We start from the raw sequence: 14,373 nt of genomic DNA, 5'->3' as shown, positions 1-14,373 counted from the left end.
CTGTCGGTGCGTGATTATTGCACAAAACTGGTCCCTGTGGATTTTCTTCTTTTCAAGAATTGAAAAATTGTTGAACGGTAGAAGAATTGCAACGATAGACGAAATATAAGAAAATTCGCTAATTGCGCTTCTCGCGATCCAGAACAGGAGAATCAAGACTGCTTCCGGAAGAGGAAACAGCGTTGGGATCAAAAAAATGGTTCAAATAGCTCTGAGCACTATGAGACTGAACATCTGAGGTCATCAGTCCCCGAGAACTTAGAACTACTTAAACCTATATAACCTAAGTACATCGCACACATCCATGCCCGAGGCAGGATTCGAACCTGCGACCGTAGCGGTCGCGCGGTTCCAGACTGAAGCGCCTAGAACCGCTCGGCCACGGCGGCCAGGCGTTGGGATCAGTGTATAAATTGTAGAGGAGAGTATTTCGAAGAAGACCATTCAGCATAAGTAAAAGGTAAGTGTAGAAAATCTTTGTGGACAAAGTTCTGGAATTTTTTGAACAGATCTCGTATCTTTTTCAAAAGCAAATTGTCACATTTGATTGCTAAAGCTCGTCCGGAAGACACCATGCCCGTTCCGGTGCAAGAAATTTCCTTTCTGGACTGCATCTCTATTCCCGTTTCATGGCCATAGTTTAAAATTACGCTAATAGCCTGGAAAATGGGAAACGTTGGATAAGAATATTTCTTCTAAGATAGCTATGTCAATAACATGAACGTACGTGCGTATATTCCAGTATTTTAACAGGTGATGCCATTCGATCATTGTTTATAATCATTAACTGGTAGGTTTTCTCTTGTTATATGAGTTATATGTTTGCTCAATCTGCTCAGTGTTGGCCGGAATTGTAAGGGGTGTTAAAAGTTCATTCCGTTAAGTTATTCTCCTTGTTAGTGATGCTCCCCGTTACTCTTTGTTTGTTTTTCTTTCTATGTATATGATATAATTTGGCAGTTACAGTGCTGTTCGTTCTTGGTTTTCTGCCACGTGCATCGTGAATCACGTTATAACTATTGCTAACAAGCAATCTTGGGATGCTGAACATTGGGTGCTTTGACCTACTATTCGTTAAGGGCTAATTTGCTTTGATACCGTTACCACTACTGTGTCTTATTCTTCTTCAAGAGAATTCTGTAAGATTTAGGCTATTGGATTGATGATCGACAGTGAAGTAGTGTGTTAGCTTTAAATAGGGTTTGGTCATGTTCAGTACTTTGTCCCGGTATTGTTAGGTCCGTGGCTAGAGTTTTCCGTTTAGTGCCGCTTCTCTTAAAAGATTCTGACACAGGTATTCGTTTGGTAGTTTCTTCCTCTGAACTGAATGGAGGAGGGGATTTCTGGGCTATCGTTGCTCAGTACCAGATGCCACATTTATCCAAGTAGTTGTTACATTTTTCTAGCCAGTGACATCGGAAAAGTTTCCGATGTTCTCAGCTGACTTTTCGAGCCCGTGTGCATCGTGCGTTGAAGTGATTCATGTCACCGCACATCTCGCGTGTTTTAGGTTGACTTCCATAGAAAACTAAGGCTTTTGTTCCAGTAATTTCTATGTGGAACGGGATACCTTTGACCAGTTTCATTTTCAAGACACACACCATGTTATTTACATTAAAGAAGTTATTAGCTATCCACATCTCTCGTTTAATTTAATATGTGGTTCCAAATTCTCCGAAACCTGCTCGTATTTTCTTTCATCATTCGATCCACGGGGTGCATAAAAGATTCTCACACTTTGAAGGTCTAAGTCCACCCGTTTAAAAGCTACCTTACATACCTCGCTAGCAACAGTCACGAAATCTGCCTCTTCTTTCATGCCATTAATTATACGATTACATACCTCCTCATTTATCCTTTCAACGAATACACAGTTCGCTATTAAGTCAAAGTCAATTCGTATCTTCTTTCGTGACATTAATTATACGATTACATACCTCCTCATTTATCCTTTCAACGAATACACAGTTCGCTATTGAGTCAAAGTCAATTCGTATCTCATTCACAGTACAGATTACAACTTTAATCGCAGGCAGCTGGTCAAGCTGAGCGACTTTTGAGCGTTCTCAACCAAAAGCGAAAGAGAATCTGATTGCATTGTATAGTATGGCTAGTGACATTGCACTGCAGCTATCTACTTACGTTTGTCGGAGATTAGTAGATGCAATTTCACTCATGCCTAGCGGTTTCTCCGTTTTCGAGTTAATTAACACTGACGTTCGCCAATAAGGCCGTTGTGCGTGTAAATTCAAGCGCCCCACCAGGTACAGTTAGTGTCAGTTTTTCTCATAGCGCACGAGACTACTTAGCCTTTGGCTCGGGTTCGATCCTTACATCCGTCCCATATCCAATTTTATTATCACTCTCTCGTTTGGTTTTAGGAAATAAAAACGAAGTACACGTATGTGGCGGGCTGCTGAATTTGCGCATACGACGGCCTGATTGTTTTTCTTCAATGTTAATTAACTCGGAAACGCCGCAAAGCATGGAATTTTTTCCTTAACAGTTATTTCTCAGCACAACCTACCCTACAACACCCTTACAAAATGTTCAGTCTGTTTCTGACCACCCTGTATAATAGGTAACATTACAGGGATTAAGAATGTAGTGCTACTATACAGGGCAAGTTAGTGAAATTTCAACCTGCTCTGTCCCTTACGCACACCCCCATTCTCCTCTCTCCCCCTTTTCTTTACACACAAATCTATTTGTGTACGACTGTTGGCACCTTCATAGACCCTTCAAATGGTTCAAATGGCTCTGAGCACATATGAGGTCATCAGTCCCCCAGAACTTAGAACTACTTAAACCTAACTAACCTAAGGACATCACAACATCCATGCCCGAGGCAGGATTCGAACCTGCGACCGTAGCAGTCACGCGGTTCTGGACTGAAGCGCCTAGAACCGCTCGGCCATCGCGGCCGGCCATAGACCCTTCACATAAGTAAATGCGGCGATCCTAAGATGACAAATAAAGAACATCTCTCTATAGTTACTGTGGCCACCGTTCTCCTAGCATAAGACGCATTACTTTTGAATATCTTGCCCCTAGAAAGCGCTGAAGTAGATAATGAAACTGTATGAAATGCACTATAATCTCTGCTGGAATAATATTTTTGCACTGACATGGTGAAAACGCTATAGGTCACTCTCAGATACAGTCCAAACTTGGAAGGTTGAAAGAAGGGTGAAAATAAAGTGACACTTTTTTTGCCTTAGGTGCCACCAGCACTCAATAATTTCCGAAAAAATTAATGTCTCGATCTCACTTTATCAGTTATCTCACCCAGTGTCTTTACAAGTGATCCGATTGCACAGTGGCTATGAGCACATCTAAGAATTTCTGTGCACCGTTCAAAAATGGTTCAAATGGCTCTGAGCACTATGGGACTTAACTTCTGAGGTCATCAGCCCCCTAGAACTTAAAACTACTTAAACCCAACTAACCTAAGTACATCACAAACATCCATGCCCGCATAAGGATTCGAAACTGCGACCGTAGCGGTCCGCTGTTCCAGGCTCAAGCGCCTAAAACCGCTCGGCCACACCTTCCGGCTCTGTGCACCGGCCTTAAATCCCATTTCTGTTACTTTTTCTCTCTTTCGTTGACGCGGAAGTAATGGGGCTATTAACAAAAGAAGCAAGCATTTCAAAAATATTATTAAAAACAGCTTTTATCATCACAATTGACGTGGATTAACACTTTCCAGAAAACTGTTACCAATAGCATCTTTTCGTCTCTAGTAAGTCAGTGGCTACTTTGATCCTTACGTGCTACAGGACTTAAACCAGTAAATGGAGCGGTAACAGAATGTATGCGCAAAAGCCACAAAATTTGGGAGAACCCACAAAGGGAATCTGTCATCGGCTTTTGGACAAAGTTCTGAGTCCGGATTTAAAAGTGGAGCCGTTTTTCTTGAACCACAACAGCAAAATTAAAAGCAAAAAATGAAACACTACAATTTGCATGGTCTTAATTTTCAGTCAACGTTTATCATGTATAATTGTATAATATTTGTGATTATAAAATATGTTTTCAGTATTATTTGAAATGCTGATTTCTACTGTCATTATCATTGTATTTCACGAAGTCACAAAAATATTGCTATCACATACTTCTGTGACAACAAAGGAAGAAGGAAGAAGATAATACTGTATTGGAACATGTACCCAAATTTCGAAGTGGTGCTCATAGCCAACTATCGTAAAGGATCTACAATCTCCCAGAATTTAAGGTGTGACTGTTTTCGAACTCAGTACACTAGACGTCGATCCAGAAATGCTAACCGGCAAGCACGGTTTCGCGCAGCCACGACTGTAATAGCTCGTGTAGGCCCACGTTGCATAAGCGGGCTGATGAAGTACCATCGAAACTTTGACTATCATATGCTCGGAAACTATTGAGTGTGGCCTATCAAGCCAAAACAGATGTCGTTTTACTTTCACTCTTCTTTCAAGCCGACAGCGTTCTACTGTATCAGAGGGCGACCTATGGCGGGTTCCCCTTGATTGCGATCACACTGTAACGCAATACAAGAGTAGATGAAAACGCATTCTCACGATATAGAAAACATTGCCATGCAAACAAGTTTACAAGTAGGTTGCATATTATGGATTACTTTTTACAATTGTCACTTACGTATCTGTTATTTGTACATATTTCTGACAGTATGTATTTACAAATTCTGATTGTAACCAATAGACATGTTATACGAAAATAATCTAATTCTGTGTAGAAGAAATTAGTTGTCACACTTCAGTTGCAACAACTTTCCGAGTGGCATCGGAGGAACAAGGAAGCTGGCTAACGTGCCTGAACTAATGTCAAGCACTCGGCCGTACTCGTAATGGAGAGGTGATTCCTGCTGCTTGCTCCCGCCAAATGCAGGCCCCCATCAAATGCCTGTGGAGGTCGCCACAGTGGATTTTCTGTTAGTGCCCAGATTAACTCAATGTGGGCTCACTGGAAGTGGTACTTGGGCAGAGGGTCAGAGAGCTACTTGCCAAGCAAGTAGCCATAACGAAAATACTCGCATTACTCGTATCCCACTCCCGTACACCGATTTTATATAACCAGCAGGTAAAATGGGCTACACAAAGTAGCAAGACAAATATCTGATAAGAAGTAAGTAAAAAGCTGAATTTTGCGAATGCAGTTGACTGTTCGGAGTAATTGAAAGAAAGTCGTCAATTAAAATAGGAGTAATATCTGACGTTCCCCAAGGAAGTGTTCTTCCTACATTAACGACTTGCAAAACAATTTGAACAGTCCTCTTAGGTTTTTTGCAATTAAGGCTGTCATTTGCCGTCTTGTGACAAATTGCAAAACGATTTAGACAAGATATCTATATGGTGCGATAAGTGGCCGTTGACTCTAAATAATGAAACGTTTGAAGTCATCCACATGAGTACTAAAAGGAAAAAAATTCGGTTACCCGATTAATCACACACCTCCAAAGGTTTTAATTCAATTACATATTTATGGATTACAATTACGAATAACTTCAATTGGAACGATCATGAGGATAATGGTGTGGGTAAAGCAAACCAAAGACGGCGATGTATTGGCAAAACACGCAGAAAATGTAACAGGACTACTAAAGATACTGCTTACAGTACGGTTGTCCGCTCTCTTCTTTAGTACTGCTGTGCGGTGCGAGATCCACATTAGGTAGGATCGACGGAGTACATAGAAAACGTTCAGGGAAGGGCAGGTCGTTTTGTTATACCGCGAAGTAGAGGAGAGAGTGCAAGGATAATCTCTAAAACAAGGCATCTTTTGTTGCGGCCGAATCTTCTCACGAAATTTCAGTTTCACACTTTGTCCTCAGAGTGTGAAAATATATTTTTGTTACCCATCTATGTAGAGAGGCATAATACTCATAGTAAAATAAGAGAAATCAGAGCTCGCACAGAAAGATTTAAATAGTCGAGAGTGGAACAGTAGCTTGAAGGTGGTTCGATGAACTCTGCGCCAGGCACTCAACTGTGAAGTGCAGAATAATCCTGTATATGTACCCGATATTACATGTATTCCAAGGACCCATAATTGTAGACCAAATAGAAACATTATAACATGATTTGTTAACATGAAATTCGACTTCTGGATCATCTCCTTAAGATGGAAAGATAGGTATCTAGTCAATGACACACATAAAAATATTTGATAATTTCAAAATGTTGAATATATCTCTGTACACGACAACAATGTGCATTTTTTACTGATTCCAGGTATGAGGTTTACAGAGCTGTTAGTATATTCTCCACTAAAAGAAACATGCGCATACAGCAATATATATATATATATATATATATATATATATATATATATATATATATATATACACTCCTGGAAATTGAAATAAGAACACCGTGAATTCATTGTCCCAGGAAGGGGAAACTTTATTGACACATTCCTGGCGTCAGATACATCACATGATCACACTGACAGAACCACAGGCACATAGACACAGGCAACAGAGCATGCACAATGTCGGCACTAGTACAGTGTATATCCACCTTTCGCAGCAATGCAGGCTGCTATTCTCCCATGGAGACGATCGTAGAGATGCTGGATGTAGTCCTGTGGAACGGCTTGCCATGCCATTTCCACCTGGCGCCTCAGTTGGACCAGCGTTCGTGCTGGATGTGCAGACCGCGTGAGACGACGCTTCATCCAGTCCCAAACATGCTCAATGGGGGACAGATCCGGAGATCTTGCTGGCCAGGGTAGTTGAATTACACCTTCTAGAGCACGTTGGGTGGCACGGGATACATGCGGACGTGCATTGTCCAGTTGGAACAGCAAGTTCCCTTGCCGGTCTAGGAATGGTAGAACGATGGGTTCGATGACGGTTTGGATGTACCGTGCACTATTCAGTGTCCCCTCGACGATCACCAGTGGTGTACGGCCAGTGTAGGAGATCGCTCCCCACACCATGATGCCGGGTGTTGGCCCTGTGTGCCTCGGTCGTATGCAGTCCTGATTGTGGCGCTCACCTGCACGGCGCCAAACACGCATACGACCATCATTGGCACCAAGGCAGAAGCGACTCTCATCGCTGAAGACGACACGTCTCCATTCGTCCCTCCATTCACGCCTGTCGCGACACCACTGGAGGCGGGCTGCACGATGTTGGGGCGTGAGCGGAAGACGGCCTAACGGTGTGCGGGACCGCAGCCCAGCTTCATGGAGACGGTTGCGAATGGTCCTCGCCGATACCCCAGGAGCAACAGTGTCCCTAATTTGCTGGGAAGTGGCGGTGCGGTCCCCTACGGCACTGCGTAGTATCCTACGGTCTTGGCGTGCATCCGTGCATCGCTGCGGTCCGGTCCCAGGTTGACGGGCACGTGCACCTTCCGCCGACCACTGGCGACAACATCGATGTACTGTGGAGACCTCACGCCCCACGTGTTGAGCAATTCGGCGGTACGTCCACCCGGCCTCCCGCATGCCCACTATACGCCCTCGCTCAAAGTCCGTCAACTGCACATACGGTTCACGTCCACGCTGTCGCGGCATGCTACCAGTGTTAAAGACTGCGATGGAGCTCCGTATGCCACGGCAAACTGGCTGACACTGACGGCGGCGGTGCAAAAATGCTGCGCAGCTAGCGCCATTCGACGGCCAACACCGCGGTTCCTGGTGTGTCCGCTGTGCCGTGCGTGTGATCATTGCTTGTACAGCCCTCTCGCAGTGTCCGGAGCAAGTATGGTGGGTCTGACACACCGGTGTCAATGTGTTCTTTTTTCCATTTCCAGGAGTGTATATATATATATATTTCCTTATTTTATAAAGGATTTTCATACAATCAGTAATAATTCATTTTTTATCAGTGAGGAATCACTGATACCGTAAAAATTATCATTTTTTACCTTTTTTAATTCTGTTAATCTTAAATGTGTATACACTGGGGGACTATGGGTATATGATTATTGTACAATTATAGATCTGATTGAACAATTAATCTGCTTTAATATGTATATGCCTATTTCTATGCAAGAACTGTTTTGGAGTCTATCATGAAGTTACTTACACTCCTGGAAATGGAAAAAAGAACACATTGACACCGGTGTGTCAGACCCACCATACTTGCTCCGGACACTGCGAGAGGGCTGTACAAGCAATGATCACACGCACGGCACAGCGGACACACCAGGAACCGCGGTGTTGGCCGTCGAATGGCGCTAGCTGCGCAGCATTTGTGCACCGCCGCCGTCAGTGTCAGCCAGTTTGCCGTGGCATACGGAGCTCCATCGCAGTCTTTAACACTGGTAGCATGTCGCGACAGCGTGGACGTGAACCGTATGTGCAGTTGACGGACTTTGAGCGAGGGCGTATAGTGGGCATGCGGGAGGCCGGGTGGACGTACCGCCGAATTGCTCAACACGTGGGGCGTGAGGTCTCCACAGTACATCGATGTCGTCGCCAGTGGTCGGCGGAAGGTGCACGTGCCCGTCGACCTGGGACGGGACCGCAGCGACGCACGGATGCACGCCAAGACCGTAGGATCCTACGCAGTGCCGTAGGGGACCACACCGCCACTTCCCAGCAAATTAGGGACGCTGTTGCTCATGGGGTATCGGCGAGGACCATTCGCAACCGCCTACATGAAGCTGGGCTACGGTCCCGCACACCGTTAGGCCGTCTTCCGCTCACGCCCCAACATCGTGCAGCCCGCCTCCAATGGTGTCGCGACAGGCGTGAATGGAGGGACGAATGGAGACGTGTCGTCTTCAGCGATGAGAGTCGCTTCTGCCTTGGTGCCAATGATGGTCGTATGCGTGTTTGGCGCCGTGCAGGTGAGCGTCACAATCAGGACTGCATACGACTTAGGCACACAGGGCCAACACCCGGCATCATGGTGTGGGGAGCGATCTCCTACACTGGCCGTACACCACTGGTGATCGTCGAGGGGACACTGAATAGTGCACGGTACATCCAAACCGTCATCGAACCCATCGTTCTACCATTCCTGGACCGGAAAGGGAACTTGCTGTTCCAACAGGACAATGCACGTCCGCATGTATCCCGTGCCACCCAACGTGCTCTAGAAGGTGTAAGTCAACTACCCTGGCCAGCAAGATCTCCGGATCTGTCCCCCATTGAGCATGTTTGGGACTGGATGAAGCGTCGTCTCACGCGGTCTGCACGTCCAGCACGAACGCTGGTCCAACTGAGGCGCCAGGTGGAAATGGCATGGCAAGCCGTTCCACAGGACTGCATCCAGCATCTCTACGATCGTCTCCATGGGAGAATAGCAGCCTGCATTGCTGCGAAAGGTGGATATACACTGTACTAGTGCCGACATTGTGCATGCTCTGTTGCCTGTGTCTATGTGCCTGTGGTTCTGTCAGTGTGATCATGTGATGTATCTGACCCCAGGAATGTGTCAATAAAGTTTCCCCTTCCTGGGACAATGAATTCACGGTGTTCTTATTTCAATTTCCAGGAGTGTAGTTATGTAACATACAGTGGTATAGCGGATTAGAAAAATCTTAAGTTTTTAATAATTATATATACACTTGGTCTGCTTGTTTTAAAATACCGTGGTGTGTACTACCACTGCGGATGTGTACCAGCAAACAAATAAATTTATTATATAAATTTATGTTTTCCGAGGCAATAATAAAAACTTTATGATTACACTGGCATTGATATTCACTTTCTACCGTCCGAGCTCACACTTCTCCAATCATAAAGAAAATCATTACCTACGAAACCTACATCCAGAATACACGATAATAACTAGCCTACATCGTCAGTGTACCGTGATCTGCGATCTTTGCTGACTATCTGAGAATTGCCACAGCCGGTAAGTGTTATTGCTGTCCTCAGTTATGTACTTCCCTGCTCGACCAGTCGTAAACCCTTAATTAATTTTAGTGCTCTGCAAAATTATGGGCTCTAAGAACGCCAGACAAACTTTCAACAGCTACGTAGCTGAAGTACTAAAGAAAAGACATTACTTCCTCTATATAAACAGAGTCTGTTTTACAAACGACTTTTCATAAAGTGTATGTAATCCAATACCAGATTACACAAGAATATGTGTGCTCTAAAGCACAGACAGCCAAAAATTCGTCACACATGCAGTGCTCTTGCTGATGTGTCATAGCTTTCTTGCCTTGCTGCACACTTCCCCCACTGTCCTCCAGAGTGGTGGGAGGAAGAAGGGGGGGGGGGGGGGGTACTTCGAAAGTGCCGCGTTTAAATGAAATGAAGTAACACTGCATACGACATGAATTTCGTATTTCTCAACAAGACAGATCACAAACAAAATAAATTTTCAGCAATAATTAATTATTTTTGGCGCGGGAAAGACGTAAAGTAATTTTTAAAATTTTTTTTCGCCAGGAACTGCATGTTCCACAACCGTATTACAGATCTACTGTGTTGCAATGTTAGTGCAATTACATCCAAGTCATGTTGACTCAACGTAAATAAAGTCGCACATGATTCCACGTTCCCATTACAGATAACAAACAGTTAAACTCATGACTGGGATATATAGCGCTGAAGACAGCTACACAGTAACTGAAATCGATCGGTTCTAAACAGATTAAAAATTTAAGACCGATACTGCCCTTCCTCTTATCTTGGATATAATTTTTACCTGGCATAGCCTGTAAGCATTCCGGCAGACACAGAAATTATCACAGATTTTCGTACTCAGATTGCCAGATAATCGTGAATTATTCAGTTTCAAAATGGCTAAAAGCCTTTCACTCACGTATGTTGATTGAAAAATGTTATCAGGTTTCCAACCTCGTTATGGAGACGTAGAAACTCTGTAAGTAGGCTGTTTATGTTTTCTTATTGGCAACGTTACGTAGCGCTCTGTATGAAAATCACTGCCTGTGCTGTGTGCAGTCTGTGGCTAGTTTGCATTGCTGTCTGCCATTGTAGTGTTGGGCAGCTGGATGTGAACAGCGCGTAGCGTTGCGCAGTTGGAAGTGAGCCGCCAGCAGTGGTGGATGTGGGGAGAGAGATGGCGGAGTTTTGAAATTTGTAAGACTGGTTGACATGAACTGCTATATATATTATGACTTTTGAACACTAGTAAGGTAAATACATTGTTTGTTCTCTATCAAAATCTTTCATTTGCTAACTATACATATCAGTAGTTAGTGCCTTCGGTAGTTCGAATCTTTTATTTAGCTGGCAGTAGTGGCGCTCGCTGTATTGCTGTAGCTTGAGTAACGAAGATTTTTGTGAGGTAAGTGATTTGTGAAAGGTATAGGTTAATGTTAGTCAGGGCCATTCTTTTGTAGGGATTTTTGAAAGTCAGACTGCGTTGCGCTAAAAATATTGTGTGTCAGTTTAAAAACAGTCATGTATAATTGTTCAAAGGGGACGTTTCAACTCTTCCTGAGAAAAAGAACGTAGACCATTTCAACGTAAAACAGTTTGTCTTTTAAACGAGAAATACATTGCGTATCAATCACTTCCATCTGCACATGCACAGGGGCGCTTTCAACTGAAACGGCCAACGGTCTCGAAAACAGCTTTAAAGCAGATGTGAGATTGATAGGCTCCTCAGACCGTTTAGAAAATTATTCTTGTAATTCTTTAGAGGTCAAAATGAATTCATCAAACCTCGCGTTTCCTTTAAAGTCAGTGAACTTCGGGAAAAATTGAAAGGCTGTTTTGTCAGAATTTGTTCCTCCCACAATGCGATTTTCTTTTTAAATGCATCGCTATAAGACCAGAAATACTGTGGGCAGTGTACAGTCAAGTTCACTTAATATGCGAGGTCTGCTATCCATTGCCGGCCGAAGTGGCCGTGCGGTTAAAGGCGCTGCAGTCTGGAACCGCAAGACCGCGACGGTCGCAGGTTCGAATCCTGCCTCGGGCATGGATGTTTGCGATGTCCTTAGGTTAGTTAGGTTTAACTAGTTCTAAGTTCTAGGGGACTAATGACCTCAGCAGTTGAGTCCCATAGAGCTCAGAGCCATTTGAACCATTTTTTGCTATCCATTTCGGATGTTCTAATCTTCGTTCCTGCTCTCTTCTTTCATTCATAAATTCAGTAATAGCGGTTTATGAAAAAATCGTTCCAGCCATGCCCCTTGACTTAATCAATGTACTTTGCAGTAACATATGAAGCCTCCACATTCTTCGTTCAATTCCATTTAAAACTATTGCAACTGGCAGTGAAGTAATGAGTACAACTTCAGAAAATTTATTATTCGTAACGCCAATTTCATCACGTTCTCCATGCCTGAAAATTTTTGCTCACTCGTGGTCAACTAAATCTTCAAATTCTTTCTGCTTGGTGTTATAATGTTGTTCCATAGTGAATTTACTGTACTTGTCCGTTATCCGACTGAAAATCGAAAATAGATACTGATGATTCTTTCATTCTCATATTTCACGCCCATTCGTTTTTTAAAGGCTTGTGACTATACATCGCTAGAGTGCCTCTTTTTGTACATATAGCCACGGAACCTGAATTTCTTTTATGCCAAGAACAAATAGCGGTGAGTAAACAGCGCCGACACCGCGATTCTGCCGAACTCAAGAAAGTCGTGCCGACCGAAAAATGCCACACTGTGAAGCTGAATGAAACGTTGCGTTGTACCGAGTAGCTACTTCCGAGAAGTGAAGGGCAAAGCCGGGACACGCCGAGCCTCGGCCCGCACACGGCCTGCACACATTTCTCACGTGCAGTTTAGCACACCGTGGCCCACCCCGCTCAAAATATCCGAACGCCCTGAATTGCGTTCCTTCTGATTGGCATGCATCCTACATAACGTATCTGTCTTGCGCATCCTCTAATCATGTTGCCGCACAGTCGTTTGACTATACAGAACGGTTACCGTAAAAGACAACTAGAGAACACTGCTATTTATTGCAAGCAATCCACATATAAACTAATGCCGTGATACTGCAAATATGACAAAACACTTCATTAGTGATTAGGTAGTTCTTAGAGATTATAAAGTAAACTTTATTGCAATTAGTGACACTGAAAAAATATTACCGCATTAAGTAGGGTATGAGACAACTAATACTCGTAACTGTATAAAATAAATCATTCAGTAATCCGCAATCATACTTATAATTTAACATTATTATAAATAAAGGACTTTTTAAAAATCTCTACTCCTTAAGTTCTATGATGATTCGAAGTGTTTTTGCTCTCTAAAAGAATCTCCAACCACCTATCAACCGTCGTTAGTGTAGCAGGTGTTTTTGCATAAACTACTTAACCAAGAAACCAGTTAAAACAACCGTAATTTACGGCTGCAAGAACTATATGAAAACCTCAATTTCAACAGTGTATCACTTCATTCAAGATTGCACGTGGCTCTATTTGCAGTACGGACGTCACCTATTGTCATTTTAAGCTAGTGCGAAATACGCTGTATAGTCAAGGTAGTCTCGTTGCATTTAATTGTGCACATTTGAACTTTGGATGACATTAAGAATTTTTTTCTATATCTGGATTCAAATCCAGCAACGACAGTCATTGCTAACTAAGCAAAGCTGTTGTGTCTGACCGAGACTCTATTAAGGCACCGATCGCCATTCATAAGTAGGCGTAAAGAGACGTAAAATATTGAAGTTTTCACTAGTGTCAGTTAGCGAGTCTGAACTTAAAAACAAATGACTACTATTCTGTACTGCATTGAGCTTCCTATTAAACATCTTTTCCCTCTGTTAACTGACCACAAAAGATATTGGGTATAGTTTCATTTTTAAGTAAGAGGGTATGCATGTACTTAAAACTGAAATGCTGTGATGCAAAGTTTCGTGAGGAACTGTGTTTCGAACCTGATCAGATTCTGGACTAAGCACCATCAAATGTTAGTTATTGAATATTTTAACCAGTGGCATGGTATCAGAACTTCAAAAGACGAGACAGTCTGTTTATTTTTTATCTGCTGGGAATTCGAATTTGGCATTTATTTCTAGCCATGAAGACAGTCAATATTGATTTTTTTTCATCAGTATCGAGACGTGAATATACTGTTGCTCTAAATAAAATTATGAATATATTAGTCTTGGGCCAAGATTCGTACCATACCTGGAGCCCTACAGGGGTTTCCAATCTTGGGAAAAAACGGAAATGTGGAACGGTATCGTCCCTAGAAGGACAAATTCCGCGAAAGGGGAGATCCGAATTCAAATCTCAGAGTAATACGAAAATTTTCGATGTCCCATGTTAAAATAAATTTGAAAATAACTGGTCTGTGACGTTACGTGGCGACTGGTTCATTACATAAAATAAATTATCTAATGTAAGAAAGCAAACTTGTGTCAGAGTTACTATTTTCCGCGACTTCCGCCTGTCTCAGGGACCAATCTAAGCCTATTCTACCAAGTCGCTAGACAGGGACATTGTGTTTAATGTGGATTTCGAAT

Source organism: Schistocerca serialis, chromosome 3 (genome assembly GCF_023864345.2).
Source record: "Schistocerca serialis cubense isolate TAMUIC-IGC-003099 chromosome 3, iqSchSeri2.2, whole genome shotgun sequence".
Classification (NCBI taxonomy): domain Eukaryota; kingdom Metazoa; phylum Arthropoda; class Insecta; order Orthoptera; family Acrididae; genus Schistocerca; species Schistocerca serialis.
Note: the sequence above shows the minus strand (reverse complement) of the source record.